Source organism: Lissotriton helveticus, chromosome 4_1 (genome assembly GCF_964261635.1).
Source record: "Lissotriton helveticus chromosome 4_1, aLisHel1.1, whole genome shotgun sequence".
In the NCBI taxonomy this organism is placed as follows: domain Eukaryota; kingdom Metazoa; phylum Chordata; class Amphibia; order Caudata; family Salamandridae; genus Lissotriton; species Lissotriton helveticus.
Window position 1 is genome coordinate 1,972,227,460 of NC_136063.1, and position 20,713 is coordinate 1,972,248,172.

The window sequence follows — 20,713 nt, forward strand, 5'->3', positions numbered from 1 at the left end:
CTCCTCGATGCGTTGATTCTGCGACGATGCTCGCAGCGACGTGATGCGGTCCGCAAGCAAGCGGTGTGGCGTTCTCACCCAGCGACGACAGGCTCTGCGGCGATACTCGCAGCGATGTTCGATTCTCCCGCACCGGTCTGGTGCGTCCCGTAAACGAAGGATGCGACGGCTCTGGCAGCAGCGTTAGGCGCTGCAACGATCTCGAACCTTCGTAGCGGCGGGAAACTTCTCGCACTGTCGGGGATGCGCTCCGCAAGCGAGCGATGCGACACTTTTCAGATTCAAAAGTCACTCAAGCTTAGTTTCAAGCTTCCCAGCTCAGGTACAACTTCCAGAGGCCCCACAACTGGATCAAGCACTCTAGGAAGGACAGAACTCTCTCAGCAGAGTTCAGGGAAGCTGGGGTGAAGTCCTTTTGTTCCTGGGACTTCAAAACAGGGAGCCAGCTCTTCTCAGGACCTTGGAGATTCCTTCAAGACAGGGGACACAGCACACAGCAAAGTCCTTCCCCTCTCCTTGGCAGCAAAGCAACAGCAGGTCAGTCCAGCAGAGCAACAGCAGGACAATCTTCCTTCTTCAGTTTCAGCTTTCTCCTTGGCAGAGGTTCCTTCTTGATTTCCAGGATGATCTAATTTTCTGTTATCACGGGTCCTGTACTTATACCCCTAAAGTCTTTGTTCTCTTGGTGCATGTGGGCCCTGCCCGGTCTGAACCAGTTCTGGGTGGATCCTGAGCACTTTGTTTTGCTAGCTGCATCTTTCCTTTCAGAGTGAGGGGCAGGGTCCTCAGCCGCCCAGCAGGGGGGTGGAGCCAGCATTGTGGAAGGCAGGCACAGCCCTATTCAGCCCAGGTGCTAACTCCTCCCACCACTCCAGTTGCAATTGCAGTCATTCAGCCTAGTGCTGACTCATCCAGCCTCCTGGGGAATTCCCCAGCCCCTGTCACTCTCAAACCAGACAGTCAATACACAAACAGGCCCAGGCACACAGAAGGGTCAGACAAGAGAACAGCAACTTTCTAAAAGTGCTGTTCTCAAACACAGGATTTAAAAACAACCTTTCCTAAAAGGTGTGTTATTAAATTCTGAGTTCAGGGATACTAGATACTTATGTCCTATCTTGTTCCTATGGGAAGAAATGCTGTTAACCACTGTAGCCAGCATCCCCCATGTTAACCTATGGAGCAAGATAGCCTTACAGTAGTGAAAAACGAAAATGGCTGCCATTCACTACCAGAGCATGTCACCTGCACTAGTACATGCTCTACCTTTTACATACACTGCACCCTGCCCAGGGAGGTACCTTGGGCCTTCCATAGGGGTGACTGATGTGCACGAAAAGTGAAGGTTTAGGCCTGGTCAGTGGGGACACTGACCAGGAGGACATGGCAGTTCTAAACTGCCCATTGGCACTGCAGTGGCAGGCCTGAGACACCATTTTAGAGCTACTCCTGTGGGTGGCACAATCAGTGCTGCAGGCCCACTAGTAGCATTTGTCATCACCAGCCCTGGCACACCCAGTGCACTTTACTAGGGACTTCATGGTGATACAAATATGCCAAACAGGTATATTCAATCAGAATAACAATTTACACAGAGAGCATATGCACTTTAGCACTGATCAGCAGTGGTAAAGTGTGCAGAGTCCTATTGCCAACAGCCACGGGTCAGGAAAAATAAGGGAGGAAGAAGCAAAAAGTTTGAGGATGACCCTGCAAGAAGGGCCAGTTACAACAGGTATCCTGGCGGAAGGAATATTCAGATGGAAAGAACAATACAGCGAAATTTGTGTCAGATGGGATGACACAACGTTTGATGAGCCTGGGGTTGACCTTTAGATTTTGGCAAAGAGCCATGTCTTTAGACTCTTTCTAAATTCCAGCAGGTTGTCGATCAGTCTGATCTTTTGAGGCAGCTCATTCCACAGCTTTGATGCTGAGGTGCAGAAAGCTCTACCACCTAGCCTTGACTTCCTAATCCTGGTGGTTGCTGCCAGCCCCAAGCTAGAGGAGCGCAGTGACCTAGCAGGTTTGTACCAGGTAATCCTTTCCTGTAATTGAATAGGTCCCGTGTTGTGTAGTGCTCTATGAACAATACAGAGAGAATTAAAAGCAACTCTGCTCCCAATTGGTAACCAGTGTAGTTCTCTGAGTGCCAATGTTGTAGAAGAGCTACGGGGTCTGTTTAGAGCTAGCTTGGCCGCCATAGATTGGACTCTCTGGAGCCCCTGTAAGATGTAAAAGGGGGCTCCCAGGTATAGAGAGTTACAGTAGTCCAATCTTGCCATGATCACACTTCTGACCACCAGTGATCTGGTCGCATCGGGTAAAAGAGGCAAGATCTGTCTGAGTGCTCTCAGTAGGCCACAGCATACACTGATGGTTTTGTTTGTCTGTGAGGTCAATTGGAGATCATCATCCAACATAACTCCCAGGTTCCGCACGGTCTTTACTGGGATACAGGGCTCTGATCCCGGTGCGAGCCTGATCTCACAGGATGGCTGCTGGCTCATTTTCGGTGTTTGGCAGTAGACTACCTCAGTCTTCCCCTCATTGAATTGAAGGGAATTTATTTTCAGCCACTTGGCGACCTTACTCATACAATTCTGGAAGATCTCCATGGTCACTGCCTGCTTTCCCTCTAAGGAGAACACCAATTGGGTGTCATCGGCGTAGTTAACCAGATCAATTCCAAATGACTTTATCATAGGGATCAGGGTCTGTAAATATAAATTAAAAAGAATCGGGCTAATCGAGGAGCCCTGTGGTACTCCGTGACCAAGCTAGTCATAATATAAAAATGGCCAGGCGCACTTTTATCATGAATCAATTTGACCAGTCCTCCAAATCAACCAAAGCCCCATTTAATATAGTTAATGAATTTGTAACCCCTTCAAGCGTTAAGAAAATCTCATGTTGAATCTCAGGAACTATGCGACTCTTTAGCAGTCTCCTTTGAGGAACAAATTGCGCTTATTTATGCCAATTTGCGACCTCCAAGACTCTGAATCCAGATACTTTAACTGGTTTAGAAGAACTTAAGACACCACCAGCCACTACACTCAACCAGTTTGATTCAACTACGCTAGAGGAAATCATTAATGCATTATCCATGGCTAAATCTGGTTCACCCTGCTACCTTTGTCCTCTGAAAATCATGGCCCTGCTGTCCACAAGTTGTGCTCCGGTAATCCACAAAATCTTTAATTGCTCAATTCAATCAGGCATTATTCCCACCCCTTGGAAAGAAGCATACGTACGACCCATTTTGAAAAAACCAACAGCTGACCCGCAGGTTCTCAGTAACTATCGACCAATATCCTAGGATGCCAGGATGCCCGCAGGGTTACCGTGCGCTCTACAAATGATATAAATAAATAAATAATAATAAATCCTTGTTACCCCTGCTGGGCAAACAATCGGAAACTATAATAAATAGGCAGCTAAGCTCTTACCTTGAGTCTAATAAAATCCTAGACCCCTCACAATGAGGTTTCCATCCAGGTGTCAGTACTGAAACCGCTATACTGGCAGTGACGGATTCCCTAAGGCAAGTAATAGATGCAGGAGGATCAGCAGTTCTGATCCTCCTAGATCTCTCCGCGACATTCTATACCATCTCACATTATTTGCTCGTGGAGAGACTGCATTCATGTGGTATCCGAGGCACAACCCTGAAATGGCTGCAGAATTTTCTGATGGACAGATGGCAAACGACAATGCTTGGACCCTACCTGTCTCAGAAAGCTCGTCTGGATAAGGGCGTTCCACAGGGCTCCTGCTTAAGTACCTGTGGCGTTGTGCCACTGTTCTTTTCTCAGTTGCTGAGTGGCGTCTTGCCACGCTCTTCTTCTTCTTCCCACCACATTTTTCCTTGAATGTGGCAACCTGCCAGCTGTCACATGTTTGCGCCACATGGACATCTCACTGAATGCATTGTTCTGGTGATGCTCTCTCTCCTTCCTTTTGTGGGCCTGTTGCAGGCCTGTCCTGTCTGTAGGACTTGCATGTGATTCTTGGGGACTTCCATTGGCACCATCCCCGCCTCAGGGATTGTGTGGTGATTTGAGTCTCCTCGCTCAAGGGCATCGTGCTTGTACCCCGGGACTGCGCCATCACTGCAGCTGCTTCTTCCTTTCTTCCGGTGAGCTTGTCCGGACTGGTCACTTTGCATGAGGGGCTCCTTGTTGGCTGTGCACTGTGACACTCGGTCATGTGTCGCCATGCTGTCGGTGCGACTGTCGCTGTGGCGGCGTGGCATACGGAGTGTGTGACTCCTCTCTTGCCTGTCTTGGGTCTCTGCTGTCTCCATCTTGAGGCAGAGAGAGGGAGAATACTCTGTGTTGTCTGCGGCCCACTTCAAGGCTTCGCTGAAGGGATGGAGATGTAGAAGATATACCTCCAGCAGTGCTTCTTTGTGGAGATGTCTCTATCTCCCGGGTGCCCGCCTTTGCTGTCATGTTTACTGGCGTGGCCTTTAGCGTGCCTCTGACTTGTTGCGCTCCATCTTTTCCCTACACTTTCTCTTCCGGCAACGTCCATGCCTGTGCTGTAGCTTGTGGTTGTGTCTGTACACCAGTGGTGCAATCTCTTCTCCGGCGGTGGCATTGGACAGCCACTTGTGGTGCGCACTTTGTACCAGTCGTTCTAGCGCTGTTGGTGGGGAGAGCTACCTTGTGACATTGCTGTCTGTTCGGGTCTCTTGCAGTGACGGCCCTATGCCACTCGGGGTGGGTGACGCAGTTTCTTGCTGGGGATGGCGTCCGAGAGCACTAGAGGCTGTGCACCATGCTCATTCTGCTTGTGTCATTTGGGGCTTTGGGCAGTTCTCCAAGTAGAGGTGGCTTTGCAGTTTCTTGCAGGGTTTGCAGTCTTCCCCCGAGCTCTGTAGAAGCAGCAGTGTTATTCTCTCCCTCTTAAAGAGTCCTGGAACGTAGAAACATTGAGGCCACTTCTTCATGTTTGCTTTGTTATGCCAGGCGCTGCAGGCACTTGCGTTTGTGAGTGGGTCATGTTAGCCATACGTGATTGTCCGGGCCGTCGCCTTGCTGACTACGTCCAGGTGGTGCTTTCTTTTGCGGCGTGTAAAACTGGCTGCAACTTGTACTTCTGTATGGGCCTTGGACCTTCTTCCCAACTTAGCCTCACCACTGGGCTTGGGGCTCATCAGCGTCAGCCTGTCTGTGAAACTGTGGGACAGGACCTTCCTTGCATGACAAAGGTCCCACTCTGCCTTTGCTGGCGTTGCTTGGTAGTGTACTTGGGTGGTGTGGCTGCAGTATCACAGTTGGCCACTGGGTGGCAGTGCAGCACTCTGGTTGTAGCGGGGCTGCCATTCCATCTCTGAATTGCGGGCATGCAGCTTCTGCCTGCTATGTGGGAAGGGGCTACCTTGTGTGCTGCAAGTCTTCTGTGGAGGTGGGTGGAGTGTTCACCTGGCCGGACTGCAGGGTCCCCTTGTCCACTGGTGTCACCATGGTGGGGAGACCGCTGGGTGTGAGAGGTCTCTCTTTGGATACCCTGGGCTGATTGTGGGCAAACCTATGACTGTTTGGGGGCGCTGCCAACCCTGATATCCTTTTGCTGCAGGGACCGGCAGGGGTTGCTGGCCAGGGTGAGAAGTAGCACGCTAGGTGGTGCTGCAGGCTCTTTAACGTGGGCTGTTTCTTCCTCTGAGTACTGGAAGTTGACACGGGGCACTGGCGGGGCAATGCTGCTGATGTCCCTCTTGAGTTTTGCCCTGTGTGCTGCGGGTCCAGAGAATGTTGGTGTGGGGTCGTATTCGCTCACCACTTTCCCTCGCAGTTCGTAGTGCAGCTTTTCCACTGACCGCTAGGTGGGGCAGACGCATGCCACACGGCTGCAGTAGCCCCTCTTATGCTATAGGAGTTGCTGTCCTGTGGGCGCTGTAAAGATGGATGTTGGTGCGAGGTGGGGTGCGGTGGTGGCAGTAAGTGCCCCTCTCTTTATTTTCTTGGTGCTGCTGTCCGAGGGAGTGCTGCGGCCATACCGGAGGCTGGGAGCCGGACCGACTGGCGGATGGGGTTGCTCTCTCCCATGGGGTGGTTGCGTGTGATTGCTGGCCTCGTGTGGGATGCCAGGACAGCGATGGCTCTGCTTAGTGCAGGTTGGTATTGTATTAAATTTGTATTGTATTATGAATTTATATAGTGCAAAAATGTCACCCTATGGGTATCCTGGCGCTACAGCTTACCTAGCTGTCACTAGGCAGAACAGATATCCTATACTCTGATTTGGAGATCTCATATTACTCAACCCTAGGGAAGAGCCATGTCTTTAAGCTCTTTCTAAATGGGAGCAGTAGTTTAGACTGTCTAATATGCAGGGGAATGGGTGCTCCAGATTCAGGAAGCAGCTATCCCAAATGCTCTACCGCCCGTCCTGGATTTCTTAAATCTGGCGGTAGTTATCAAACATGCACTGGCAGACTGAAGATTTCTCCCAGGGTTGTACCAGGTGAATTTCCCCTGCATGGACATTGGGTCCAAACTATGTACTGCCTTCAACACAGTGCAGAGAGATTTGAATAAAATTCTCTCCTTATTGGGCAGCCAGTGGAGGTCCTTTAATGCTGCTATTATGTTACGTTTCCATTGCGTTGGTGTGCCGTTATTCACTTGATCCTAGTGGCTAAGATACATGGGTGTGAGAACGGGGTAGTGGGGCGTTTATGCTGTGCAGTTTCTCCCCGTCGTCCGACGACGCGAACGGCCCTGGCCTCAGGCTGCTTCTGTCGGCACTTGGGTTGATCACGTCCTTTCTCCCTCTGTTGTCAGCGCAGGAACAGCCTGTGGATGCCTCAGGGCATGGGTGTTGGTACTCTGAGGGTCTGAGCCCTTGGCGCCTCTCGTGCAGAGCTGGCAGAGGCAAGTCTCTTTAAGTCTTTCCGTTTTCTTGGCCACTGACCTTCCTCTGTCTGCCTGGCATGCATCAGGGCTGCAACGGCGGCAGTGTGTGGGAACCTGCAGGCGTCTGCCGAGACCTCCTCCAGAACACTGATTCAGGCGCTGGGCGGCGATTTAGGCTCAGGGTGGCTTTTCCTCCCCCTCAGCGCGGCCACGGCTCTCGTGCCTCTCTTACGTTATAGGCCTTGCTGTCCTGTGGGCGCTGTAAAGATGGATGTCGGTGCGGGGTGGGGTGCGGCAGTGGCAGTAAGTGCCCCTCTCTTTATTTTCTTGGTGCTGCTGTCTGAGGGAGTGCTGCGGCCATACCGGAGGCTGGGAGCCGGACCGACTGGCGGATGGGGTTGCTCTCTCCCATGGGGTGGTTGCGTGTGATTGCTGGCCTCGTGTGGGATGCCAGGACAGGGATGGCTTTGCTTAGTGCAGGTTGGTATTGTATTACATTGCATTGTATTATGAATTTATATAGCGCAAAACTGTCACCCTATGTGTATCCTGGCGCTACAGCTTGCTAAGTTGTCCCTAGGCAGAACAGATATCCTATGGGAAGAGCCAAGTCTTTAAGCTCTTTCTAGATGGGAGCAGTAGTTTAGTCTGTCTAATATGCAGGGGAATGGGTGTTCCAGATTGATGAAGCAGGTATCCCAAATGCTCTACCGCCTGTCCTGGATTTTTTTAATCTGGTGGTAGTTATCAAACATGCACTGGCAGAGTGAAGATTTCTTCCAGGGTTGTACCAGATGAATTTCTCCTGCATGGACATTGGGTCCAAACCATGTACTGCCTTCAACACAGTGCAGAGAGATTTGAATAAATTTCTCTCCTTAATGGGCAGCCAGTGGAGGTCCTTTAATACTGCCATTACACTTCGTTGCCATTGCGTTGGTGTGCCGTTATTCACTTGTTCCTAGTGGCTAAGATGCATGGGTGTGAGAACGGGGTAGTGGGGCGTTTATGCTGTGCAGTTTCTCCCCGTCGTCCGACGACGCGAGTGGCCCTGGCCTCAGGCTGCTGCTGTCGGCACTTGGGTCGATAACGTCCTTTCTCCCTCTGTTGTCAGCGCAGGAACAGCCTGTGGACGCCTCAGGGCATGGTTGTTGCTACTCGAGGGTCTGAGCCTTGGGCGCCTCTCACGCAGCGCTGGCAGAGGCAAGTCTCTTTAAGTCTGTCCATTTTCTTGGCCACTGACCTTCCTTTGTCGGGCTGGCATGCATCAGGGCTGCAACGGCGGCAGTGTGTGGGCGCCTGCAGGCGTCTGCCGAGACCTCCTCCATAACACTGATTCAGGTGCTGGGCGGCGATTTAGGCTCAGGTTGGCTTTCCCTCCCCCTCAGCATGGCCACAGCTCTCGTGCTGGCAATGAGTATGTGTGCGCCACAGTGCAGGTACTGCTAATCCTCTTGGGTCTAGGAGGGGGTGACCGGGTGACAGGGGTTGTCGCTTGTCGGGTTAATTTCCTCCCCCACGAGGAACGATTAAGCAGAGCAGCAGGCATACAGGTTACATACCCGCCTCGTCACCAATGTGGTGTTTGGCCTCAGGCCCACATGCTGAGAATTGACGGACACTGACACTACATCGTAGGTGCTATAACTGGCCCAGGGCACGTGCGCCCGGCCCCTTTTATTGACAGGGTCGCCTGACTGGTGACGCCTGTGGTGGATGGGTGTCTAGTGTGGGGTACATCAGCAGTGGAACACTAGAATGTATGTATGTATGATGCTACATCAAGTAAGCCCTAAATGACCCATCCTCCACCAATAAGGTATGTCATAAAAATCGATTTTTTTTCTGTGCTTGCGTATATATGAATTGGTGTGGGTTGCTGGAAAAATAGGATTGTAGGGCTTTAACACACGTGCTTAGTGCCACAGGGTCTGTTAGAGCTCAAGGCAGATCTATGTCGCTTTTAGAGTGCCTTCTTTAGGTTTGTTAATTTTCTTTGAAAAGCCGTATGCCATGCCTCTTTCAAATCCTGTCTAAATTGGTGAACTCTCACAGAGGATACGTGCAGCACATGAGGCAAACTTTGAAAGTTTGAAAAGGATGACCTGGTATAGTGTTAATGTATTGTTGTCATAAGTAGGGACGATAATAGCAGCAAAATGTTAATGAAAAAGAAAGTGACAAAGTTGTTGCAGGTACAATTCCTCTCTGCTCCTTCTGCATGAATTTTCACCTTCTCTGGAAATGTGTAGGTTATAAGGTGTGCAGTTTATTCATAAATATAAGTATATATTTGGAGCATTTCAAGTAGAGTTCAAGGCTCTCCTCTGTTTTTCTTTTTTTAAACCATTGCCCAACTGTTGTATTGGGAAGGGCTACCCTTTTGGTGTTGCAGACCCAATTCTCTCTTTGATCCAGGTATTAAAGCTGATTCCATATTTGTTTCCTGCCACCCCCCACCTTCAGGATGGCATTTACTCCCAAATATTTATGTTTGAGAGTAGTGCTAATAATTGACTTTTAGACACCTGGAGAGATGTTGAGTCATGCTTAGAATCAAATGAGAGATGTTTCTGTTTAGGCATTAATCCTTTAACCAATGTATATTATTTCACATTACAATGTGCAGGTCCAGTGCTAGGAGAAAATACGTTCAACTAGTAACAGGAAGGTGTGGTGACCTTGGATTGGCTACGGTAATGTGTCGTGATTGGCTGCAAAAACACCAGTTGTTCATTGGCTGTGGGTCGCGTGAAGAGAGATGTTTACTTTTTACGTCAAGACCTGCCAGATAGCACAGATGTCTCGTTTTCTAAAGACATCTTAGGGACATTCAGAAACCTCATTGGGAATGCATTCCACACATTGCTTAGCGTTGGCTTTATGGTTCGTAAAATTTTCTGGCTGTCTATTTGCTGGATTTATTTGTTTTATGCTGTCCAGGTTCAGTACCTCCCTCCCACAGAGGAAAGCCTTTTCACACTACCTCTCCTTGTATTCTTCCATGAGTGCCCTTTTCTGTAAACAGGCCTGTAGATTGTGTCACTTTGCTGGGCATTTAAAAACAGAGGACAAATGTCAGGCTCTGTTTTTCAAGGGAACTTGGTGTTTACTTTTCTTTCTTCAACTTCAATGTAAGAAGATTTTTGCGACAATCTTGTTGGCAAATGGGGGTAAAAAAGGTTCTTTTTCTAACACACAAAATTTAAGTGAATTGTGAAAGAATTTCACAATATAACAGAATTAGCAAAGCACAAATAAAGCTATCTTTTTCTTTTAATTCACAATTGTGCTGGAGACGAATACTTTAATATGTTCACAAGGTGATGCCATTTCCACACCTTATCATTTGGGAGCTGTATAGCTTTTTTAGTAAAACTGTATGTCTGTGCAAATGTAATGGTCATTTCAATTGAAAATGTGCTGTCTGTAATGGCAGTGTCTTATCACACCATGCATACTCCACTCTGCTGCACTGTACTCCACTCTGCATGAATCCACTCTTAGTAAATGAATGAGAAAGCCTCTCTAATTTGTTTGCCTTTTTGTCCTACTCCATCACCTTTTCCTACCAGGACTGAGTGACAAAGTATTTCAGCCTATATAGTCTGGGGTGAATAAACAAATGTCAAGAACTGCCTGAAATCGGCACCAGTGATGAATCTCTGCAGTTCACATTTGTATCCACAAAATGAGTGACCATACTGGGCATAAACACAGTCAGTGTGTCAGGATTCGTATTGCTCATTGCCAGGACCTACACAGCAGATTGGTTGAGAAATATTTATGCTCTAGCCAGAATTGTCTGATTGCTGTTTTCCTTGCAGGTGGGGATTACCTGGTTAAGACCCATGCAAGGAGAGCTGTAGACAAAATGAACAAAGAGACCCTGTCTGCTAAATGGGAGAGGGTTGTTGCTTGACATACCATTGAGTAGCCTGCCTTGTGGAGTTATCAGACCAACTCCAGGAAACAAAGGTGCTCTACAAGGGACGTACAACAATCTCTGTAGGGGGAGATGGCTCCTTATTGAAGGAAGACATCAACCTTCTCTATGAGTGGTTCAGGGAGTGTGCAGCTGCAGCAGAACAGCTGTGCAGGAATGACAAAAACTTCAAACATCCGTACATGCCCATAAAAGAGGGGCTATCCGGCTGAGCTCCAAACCACATGGATTCTGCAGGAGCACTTGGAAAGGCATTTTTTAACACCAGCACATGTGTCACCGAGGGACAGTAGCACCTGCATTAACCACTCAGAGTGATTTCAACGAGGGATATTGCCACTACTGCACGGAGAAAGTGCATAATTTTGAGCCTCCCAGGAGGAAGAAAGCCTGTGCCCAGGAGCAGAAGAGCAACTGTTTGAGTTGGCGATAAACATTTTTGAAGGCCATCAGACTAAGAACCACTGCAACTGTAGTGAGGTCCAGCTCAGTTGCTAGGCAACTGATTAACAAATCTGGATTTACAACGCATGCAGAAATAAAATTGAGTATGACTGTAATTGTTTTGTCTTTAAAAGGAGAGACTGTTAATGTAACCAAGTATCTTTAAGGGTGGACAATTGCTTCGTTTCCAAGGGTATCTTATGTTGATGTTTTATGGAATATATCCGAAAGGACGGGCTGGCTTTCTGTGTACAGACAGAAGGCCTGATTTAGATCTTGGCGGATGGGTAATTCTGTCACAATGGTGACGGCTATCCTGTCTGCCACATGCAATAGGATATAATGGGATTTATATTTCAGTGGATGGAATATGCGTCACTGTTCTGACGGAGTAACCCGTCTGCCAAGATCTAAATCAGGCCCACAGTCTGAATATTGGTGTTATTGCAGTTGTATTGTTAAATTCAAGAGTCCTTGTTGGAAATGGGATCCCCGGCTGGCCAGGGCTTTCGCCAAAGTCAGTCAGAGACCACCACACCCAAGTCAGGCAAGGGAGTTACACGCCAAGATAACCCCTACTCACCCTCTAGGTAACGTGGCGCGAGCAGCAAGGCTAAACTTGGAGGCGATGTAGGCTAAGTATTTGCGCACGCACCCCAGCAACAACAACCAAAGGCCCACCACAAAGGAAACTCCACACAAGGTTATATAAAAATAGCCTTTGTATTACACCAAAACACCTTAGATAAAACACACACTTTACAATGTGCCAGAGGCACGGGCAGAATTTACAAGGGATATGTACAAGACAGGGCCACCTGGACCACTGTCAGGAATCAGAAGTAGCACTTTCAGAAAGTAAAATTACTTTAGCACAAAATAGCACACAATATAACAATAGAGCGCACAACCAGTAATTACTGGTAACCAGGATCTCACTAGCACCACCTGTACTAGGGAGAAAACAACCACCTATGTATTACAATACCTGTAGGGGTGTAAGAGGAAAACACATGATGCAATGCATAACATTCATTCAGAGGTGTAAGGGGGAAAACACATGATGCATCACAATACATTCAGAGGTGTAAGCAATAACAATTGCGCCAATCTCACAAGTCACCACCTGTGACTGTCCATGTGTCCCAATGTCAGGGCCTAAACGGAGCAGCTGCCCACGAAGTGCTGGGCAGCTGTGTGAGACAATACTGGGGCCAACGTGGGAGCCTCACTGGGCTCTATGCCCCAGAACAAAGATATGCCCCCTAGAGCCTCTCAGGGCTCATAAAACAATTGTGCCATCTTTGAGCATCTCAGGGCTCGCAAGAAAATGCAGCCGGAGAGTGGAGTCCTTCACGGGGGACTCAGGACACAAGGAAATGCCCCAGAGCCTCTCGGGCTCACAGAAAAGCTCCCGCTCGTTGGAGCCTCTCTCAGGCTTCGTTGGAGTCCCCCTCCTGGGGACTCGGGAATCACTTGAGGCCCCCCGGGCCTCTAAGCACAAGGGACGCGCTCCAAAGGGGAGGGGCGGGCACTCACCGGTCTCTGGCGGCTCTGCACGGGAGCTCCCGCTCCTCGGGGGCTCCTCGGGGGCTCCCTCCACACTTCTCCCTCCCTCTCCTGGGCTCTCCCTCGCTTAGGGAGCCTGGGAGGGGAGACAAGGAAAGACACCGGATCTGTCCTTACCGGAGCGCGGGGTGGCCTCCCGTCTGCTTCCGGTTTCCTCTCTCCTGCCCCCGGCCTGCCTGACTTCCAGGTCGCGGCTGCGGGGCGGGACTTCCGGTCGCTTCCCCCGGGGCCGCGCTGTGATTGGCCGACGGGCCCTGCACTTCCGGGTCGTCGCGGGCAGCGCGGCGGCCCGTTTCAGGCACTTCTAGGCGGGGGATTAATTTACCGAGGGGTGGCCTCCCTCGAGGTAAATTATAATTCAGAAACAGCGGCAATGTCCCGGGCAGGGTGGGCACCTGCCAGGGGACTCGGAAATCAGCAAAAGTGGCGTGGGCAGCCGCGGACGGGCAATGACAGCGCTCCCAGCGCTTAGCCGATAAGTAAAGCGCTTCTAAGCGCTAGGGCCGCAAATAAAGCGCTCCCCAGCGCTACAAGCCACAAGAAAGCGCTCCAAAGCGATATAGCAGAACAAAAGCGCTCCCAGGCGCTAGGAGGAATCTGCAAGCGCTTCCAAGCGCTAAGAGGCAATTCCAGCGCTCCCAGCGCTAGAGGACAGACCAAAGTCCAGAAAAAGTCCTTTCAAGGGGCAGGGGGCAAGGCTGGGCCCAGAGCCAGCACACTGGGTCTCCAGGCAGGGAGACAGCCCAAGTGGCGGTCCTCTGGCCCAGCAGCAGCAGCAGCAGCAGCAGCAGCCCCCTCAGGATCCTGGAAGAGAACAACTTCAGTGGGGACACAGCCCCATTTTTATACAGTGCATTCCTTTGTTCAAGGGTGTAGAGTGGGGGCGGAACCAGTCGCAGCTGGTTCTTGAGTACTCTGTTTACCTCAACCACCCTCTCTATTCACTGGCAGGGCTTGGGTCATTAGACACACCACAGGGGGGTGGAGCCAGCATTGTGTGGGGAAAACCCAGCCCATCCAGGACACAGGTACACTCCTCCCACACATCACTCATGCTAATCTCCCACTCACCACCGGGCAGACCCATCCAGACTTCCTGGAGCCTGGCATGCCAGCCAGCTCCAGCCAATCACACGCCAGCACCCTCACAGCACACGTACAGCCATGTCTAGAAATGGCGCTTCGCTACTAGACACATACATGCTGCATACACCGTTGCGCAGCATTCACTCTCACGAGTTCACACATACCAGACTCAAGCCTGTACACCCCACGCATCAGGAACTACCAGGGACACATACATTCCCCATGCATTCCTATGGGCGGGCAGGCCTAGCTCAGCACATGCACTCAGAGTGCGCACGCACTTTCCCCTGGGACACAGTGAAAGTGCGCAGAATCCCAAAATCACCATCTCCAGGTCACCCTTTTCCAGCAAAAAGTCTAGGGGTGAACCTGCCCTAAGGGCCAAAGTCCAACATAACCCCCTTCCAGCCAAAACGCAGGGGAGACCAATCACCACCGTGATGGACTTCCCTGCTTGGGGCGATAGAACACGGACGCGGGCCCACAACTGCAGGGACACCCTCCTGTTCTACGCCATGGTGAACCCAGGGGATTCCTTCTAAACACACTGTCTGGACCAACTGGGCTACCCCACTGGTACTCCCAAGTTGTCCGCGGCCAGGACCAGGCCCTGGGCCACCCAGGTGCCACTGGTCCATGCCAATTCGCAGAGCGGGGGGTAGTAACCCCTGGCACATAGGAGCCATTCTCCACTCTTCCTGTCTGCAAGACAGGACTAGACTGCCACTGGTTCTCCAGCCTAAGGCCTACAACCTCAGGCGGACCAGGAGTCTCAGGGAAGGCTCTCCTCCCCTTACCTCTTCTTCTAGGGTTCCTCCTCCACCTGCGAGGGGTACCCCTAGAACGCCATTCCAACCCAGGACTTATCCACTCAGGTTGCACTGTGGTCAGAGGTGGGCTCTCCCACCCTCTGCACCCCCTTCCAGAGGTCTGCCCTCTCCCACCTGGAGAAGTTCCTCTGGAAGAAGAACCGGTCAGGACACTGGTTACAGTCGTCCTACCCTTCAGGTCAGGCTGACCCTGAACCTGGCCTTCCAACCTCTGGTCTAAAACCTTCGGTGGAACAATTGCCTGGCACTCCAGGACTTCTGGGGACTTACACTCCATCCCCCTGAGGCTAACAAATGTCACATCTGTTGTGTGACTGTCTGTCTGGCGCAGATCTCCCGCCCTCTGTCCACCTGACAGTGCGTGACGATCCCCCAGACCAGAAGTGTTGTTACCATGGTCACTACACGGGAACCTAGCCCAACTGGGTAGTCCCTGACCCACTGGTCCTTCCACTGGGGAACTCCCCCAATCACTCCTCACTCTGGACTCCTGTACCCTCCCTACCGGAGCGGTACTGCCAGACTCTAGAACCACAGGAGCTCTGGTTACAGACACTCCAGGTCCTCTACTCACTAGGAGATCCTCCTCAAGTGGACTAACAGGACAGCCTAGGTCCCCAACCTGGTGTTCCCTCAAGAAACCACCCAGGTTCTGAGACAGGGCTTCGGGCCTCTGGGGGCTCTCAGCCACCCACTGACTCCTGCTCCACTGAGCCAGGCAGTCAGCCCCTACACCCTTCTCACTAACCAGGGACCTAGCTGGGCTACACTGAGCCTCTTCCACCACGCTGGGCTGGAAGATCCCTGACCCACTACTTTTGGAGTCACTCACCAATGACTCTACAGAACCTCTGGTCCCTTCCCAGCGGTCTGCTTCCTCTGCCAGCTCACATGGTTCAGACAATCCACACCCTAACAGGTGTTGGCGCAACCCTGGTGAACAACAACTGAGCAACTGCTCTCTGAGAAGCATATCGAACAATAGGTCCCAATCACATTTCGTGGGCTCCCGTACCCAATCACACAGGGCTTCACAACAGTCATCCTCAAAGTCTTCCCAAGACTGATGAGACGGTTTCCTAAGGTTCCTAAACCTCAACCTATTCTCCTCCTCTGGGGAAACAGGAACCATACTCTGGGAACTGGGACTTTCTAGACTGAGATTTAAATAGCTGCCACCACTGGACCCAACCCTCCCTGGGGGATCCAGAAACTCAACACTGCGCGCAGGGGATAGTCTACCCTCCAGAGCTACTTTGCCTCTGGTGGCGGCCCTCTCAGCCTCCTCTATCCTGTCCTGCGCTAAGACCCTCTCGGTCTCCAGCTGTTGCTTCTTAACCTCCAGCTGTTGCCTTCTAATGCCCAGCTGTGCCATAGCCTGGGCATGCTCCAACCTGAGCTTTTCTAAAGCCAGCTGGTGCTCCCTTTCTCTCCTCCTATCTTCCAGCTCCTCTGGGGACAGGTAAAGGGATGAGGCGCTGCCTCCTAAACTGGACCCAGCAAGGGACTCCCTATCTATGGGGTCCTCACTCTCTGCTGGCGTCCCTGTGCTGTCATCTTCTTCCTCCTCAGACTCTTCAGGGCTCCCCTCTGACCCACCACCCTCATGGTGTGAGACCCGGGCCCTCTCCGCACTGTGCTCACGCTCCCAGTCATCCTTCTGCCATTGGATCAGGTTACCCCTAAGTTGGGACTGGGTGTCTGACTCATTCACTGCAATGTCTCTCTCTTCGCAAAACTCTCTCAGTTCATGCAAAAACAGACCCCAGACATTAAAAGCAGACTCCATCTTGGCAAGATGCTCACAGACACGTGCAACACAGGGGACTGAACAATCTGAAGTAAGAGGACACAATTCCAAAACTTCAACAATCTCCTTATCAAAGAGAACTCATACTCATGCGTCCAGGAAAACACACCATTCATCCACACACACCCTCCCCTCGGATCGGTAAGGCAGTTTCTACCACCCCTGACTTCTCAACCTGACCAAAAGCGACACAGGTACCAAACTCTGGAAGCAGGGCGGGGGACAAATGTACTGAACACAATCAAATGACACTCTTCAGGAGAAGAAAATAATGAAACTTCCAAAACAATACAATCCCCTAAAAATGTGGTCATCTAAATGCAGAGCTTTGTGGTATGGCCAGTTACTACTAAGGTACAACGCAAACACAAATCCTTATCCCGCCGCTTGCCGCCAATGTTGGAAATGGGATCCCCGGCTGGCCAGGGCTTTCGCCAAAGTCAGTCAGAGACCACCACACCCAAGTCAGGGCAAGGGAGTTACACGCCAAGATAACCCCTACTCACCCTCTAGGTAACGTGGCGCGAGCAGCAAGGCTAAACTTGGAGGCGATGTAGGCTAAGTATTTGCGCACGCACCCCAGCAACAACAACCAAAGGCCCACCACAAAGGAAACTCCACACAAGGTTATATAAAAATAGCCTTTGTATTACACCAAAACACCTTAGATAAAACACACACTTTACAATGTGCCAGAGGCACGGGCAGAATTTACAAGGGATATGTACAAGACAGGGCCACCTGGACCACTGTCAGGAATCAGAAGTAGCACTTTCAGAAAGTAAAATTACTTTAGCACAAAATAGCACACAATATAACAATAGAGCGCACAACCAGTAATTACTGGTAACCAGGATCTCACTAGCACCACCTGTACTAGGGAGAAAACAACCACCTATGTATTACAATACCTGTAGGGGTGTAAGAGGAAAACACATGATGCAATGCATAACATTCATTCAGAGGTGTAAGGGGGAAAACACATGATGCATCACAATACATTCAGAGGTGTAAGCAATAACAATTGCGCCAATCTCACAAGTCACCACCTGTGACTGTCCATGTGTCCCAATGTCAGGGCCTAAACGGAGCAGCTGCCCACGAAGTGCTGGGCAGCTGTGTGAGACAATACTGGGGCCAACGTGGGAGCCTCACTGGGCTCTATGCCCCAGAACAAAGATATGCCCCCTAGAGCCTCTCAGGGCTCATAAAACAATTGTGCCATCTTTGAGCATCTCAGGGCTCGCAAGAAAATGCAGCCGGAGAGTGGAGTCCTTCACGGGGGACTCAGGACACAAGGAAATGCCCCAGAGCCTCTCGGGCTCACAGAAAAGCTCCCGCTCGTTGGAGCCTCTCTCAGGCTTCGTTGGAGTCCCCCTCCTGGGGACTCGGGAATCACTTGAGGCCCCCCGGGCCTCTAAGCACAAGGGACGCGCTCCGAAGGGGAGGGGCGGGCACTCACCGGTCTCTGGCGGCTCTGCACGGGAGCTCCCGCTCCTCGGGGGCTCCTCGGGGGCTCCCTCCACACTTCTCCCTCCCTCTCCTGGGCTCTCCCTCGCTTAGGGAGCCTGGGAGGGGAGACAAGGAAAGACACCGGCTTCTGTCCTTACCGGAGCGCGGGGTGGCCTCCCGTCTGCTTCCGGTTTCCTCTCTCCTGCCCCCGGCCTGCCTGACTTCCAGGTCGCGGCTGTGGGGCGGGACTTCCGGTCGCTTCCCCCGGGGCCGCGCTGTGATTGGCCGACGGGCCCTGCACTTCCGGGTCGTCGCGGGCAGCGCGGCGGCCCGTTTCAGGCACTTCTAGGCGGGGGATTAATTTACCGAGGGGTGGCCTCCCTCGAGGTAAATTATAATTCAGAAACAGCGGCAATGTCCCGGGCAGGGTGGGCACCTGCCAGGGGACTCGGAAATCAGCAAAAGCCGCGTGGGCAGCCGCGGACGGGCAATGACAGCGCTCCCAGCGCTTAGCCGATAAGTAAAGCGCTTCTAAGCGCTAGGGCCGCAAATAAAGCGCTCCCCAGCGCTACAAGCCACAAGAAAGCGCTCCAAAGCGATATAGCAGAACAAAAGCGCTCCCAGGCGCTAGGAGGAATCTGCAAGCGCTTCCAAGCGCTAAGAGGCAATTCCAGCGCTCCCAGCGCTAGAGGACAGACCAAAGTCCAGAAAAAGTCCTTTCAAGGGGCAGGGGGCAAGGCTGGGCCCAGAGCCAGCACACTGGGTCTCCAGGCAGGGAGACAGCCCAAGTGGCGGTCCTCTGGCCCAGCAGCAGCAGCAGCAGCAGCAGCAGCAGCAGCAGCCCCCTCAGGATCCTGGAAGAGAACAACTTCAGTGGGGACACAGCCCCATTTTTATACAGTGCATTCCTTTGTTCAAGGGTGTAGAGTGGGGGCGGAACCAGTCGCAGCTGGTTCTTGAGTACTCTGTTTACCTCAACCACCCTCTCTATTCACTGGCAGGGCTTGGGTCATTAGACACACCACAGGGGGGCGGAGCCAGCATTGTGTGGGGAAAACCCAGCCCATCCAGGACACAGGTACACTCCTCCCACACATCACTCATGCTAATCTCCCACTCACCACCGGGCAGACCCATCCAGACTTCCTGGAGCCTGGCATGCCAGCCAGCTCCAGCCAATCACACGCCAGCACCCTCACAGCACACGTACAGCCATGTCTAGAAATGGCGCTTCGCTACTAGACACATACATGCTGCATACACCGTTGCGCAGCATTCACTCTCACGAGTTCACACATACCAGACTCAAGCCTGTACACCCCACGCATCAGGAACTACCAGGGACACATACATTCCCCATGCATTCCTATGGGCGGGCAGGCCTAGCTCAGCACATGCACTCAGAGTGCGCACGCACTTTCCCCTGGGACACAGTGAAAGTGCGCAGAATCCCAAAATCACCATCTCCAGGTCACCCTTTTCCAGCAAAAAGTCTAGGGGTGAACCTGCCCTAAGGGCCAAAGTCCAACAGTCCTGCTTTATTCTTTGGGAAAGGAGAGTTGTTAAAGGCTTTAGGCCTTGTTTATAAAATATGAAAATGTGGTGACAAAGTCTGCCTGACAAACCTGTATAGGTGAAACATTAAATGCTAACATCATTGCCTTATTTGAGGAGCACTATTAATTTAGCATTTTAGGGCTCACAGTCCCACCCTTTATCACAAAATTTCTCTCATGAAATAAAAACAGACTAGAGTAAGGGGTTAGTTACCCTCAGAGACCTTAGAATAGGTGAGTCATACCCTGGTTATATTTGGGGCCCCACTGGGAGGCATTTTAGACTGTTTTTCCCAACAGGTTTGGAACACTGTTCAGTACACTGTTTAAAAACTGTATATTTTGTATTCATTTGCATTATTACAAACACTATCAAGCTCTGTGTTCATTAAATACCAGACCTTAGAATAGGTGAGTCGTACCCTGGTTATATTTGGGGCCCCACTGGAAGGCGTTTTAGACTGTTTTTCCCGAACAGGTTTGGAACACTGTTCAGTACACTGTTTTAAAACTGTATATTTTGTATTTATTTGTATTATTACAAACACTATCAAGCTCTGTGTTCATTAAATAGGTACCAGTGTGAAATTATTAAAGATGTCATACTTGATGCCCAGTAACTCATTGAAGTGCTGGGACCCCAGCTGTCAGAAGGTGGTCAACGTCTGTGTTGGTTCTACTGTGGACTATTGGGGAGAGAATGAAATGGAGAGGTGGGGTAGGGAAGGGGAAGGTGTCATCTGGAATGCGTGAGCATTACACGGCTATTCATATAACATGACTGAGGGTAAGGCAGTGCCCAGGACATAGTTCCAAGCTACAATACAGCAGTTTCCGAAAGTGTTTTTTTACCAGAGTTTCTGCCAATAAAGTTGGGTCCAATCTTCACTCAATCTGGAAGATTAGGGGCCATATTACATTAAGTGCCCTGGGTATGCACTGGGAATTTGCACCCTCTTTGTACCCCTCTGAGGCACTTTAGTATTATAGAAGGGGCCATAGACGCTTTTGTGAATCTCCTGAACTTTGCAGGTCTGAAATGTAACCTTTCTTGACCTGCTTCATGGGTTGCCGTTGCCAAGGCTTGTTGGTGCTCCTGCCGGACAATGACCCCTCAGCACTCGACATCCTTAGTGGGACAGCCCGCATCGGCT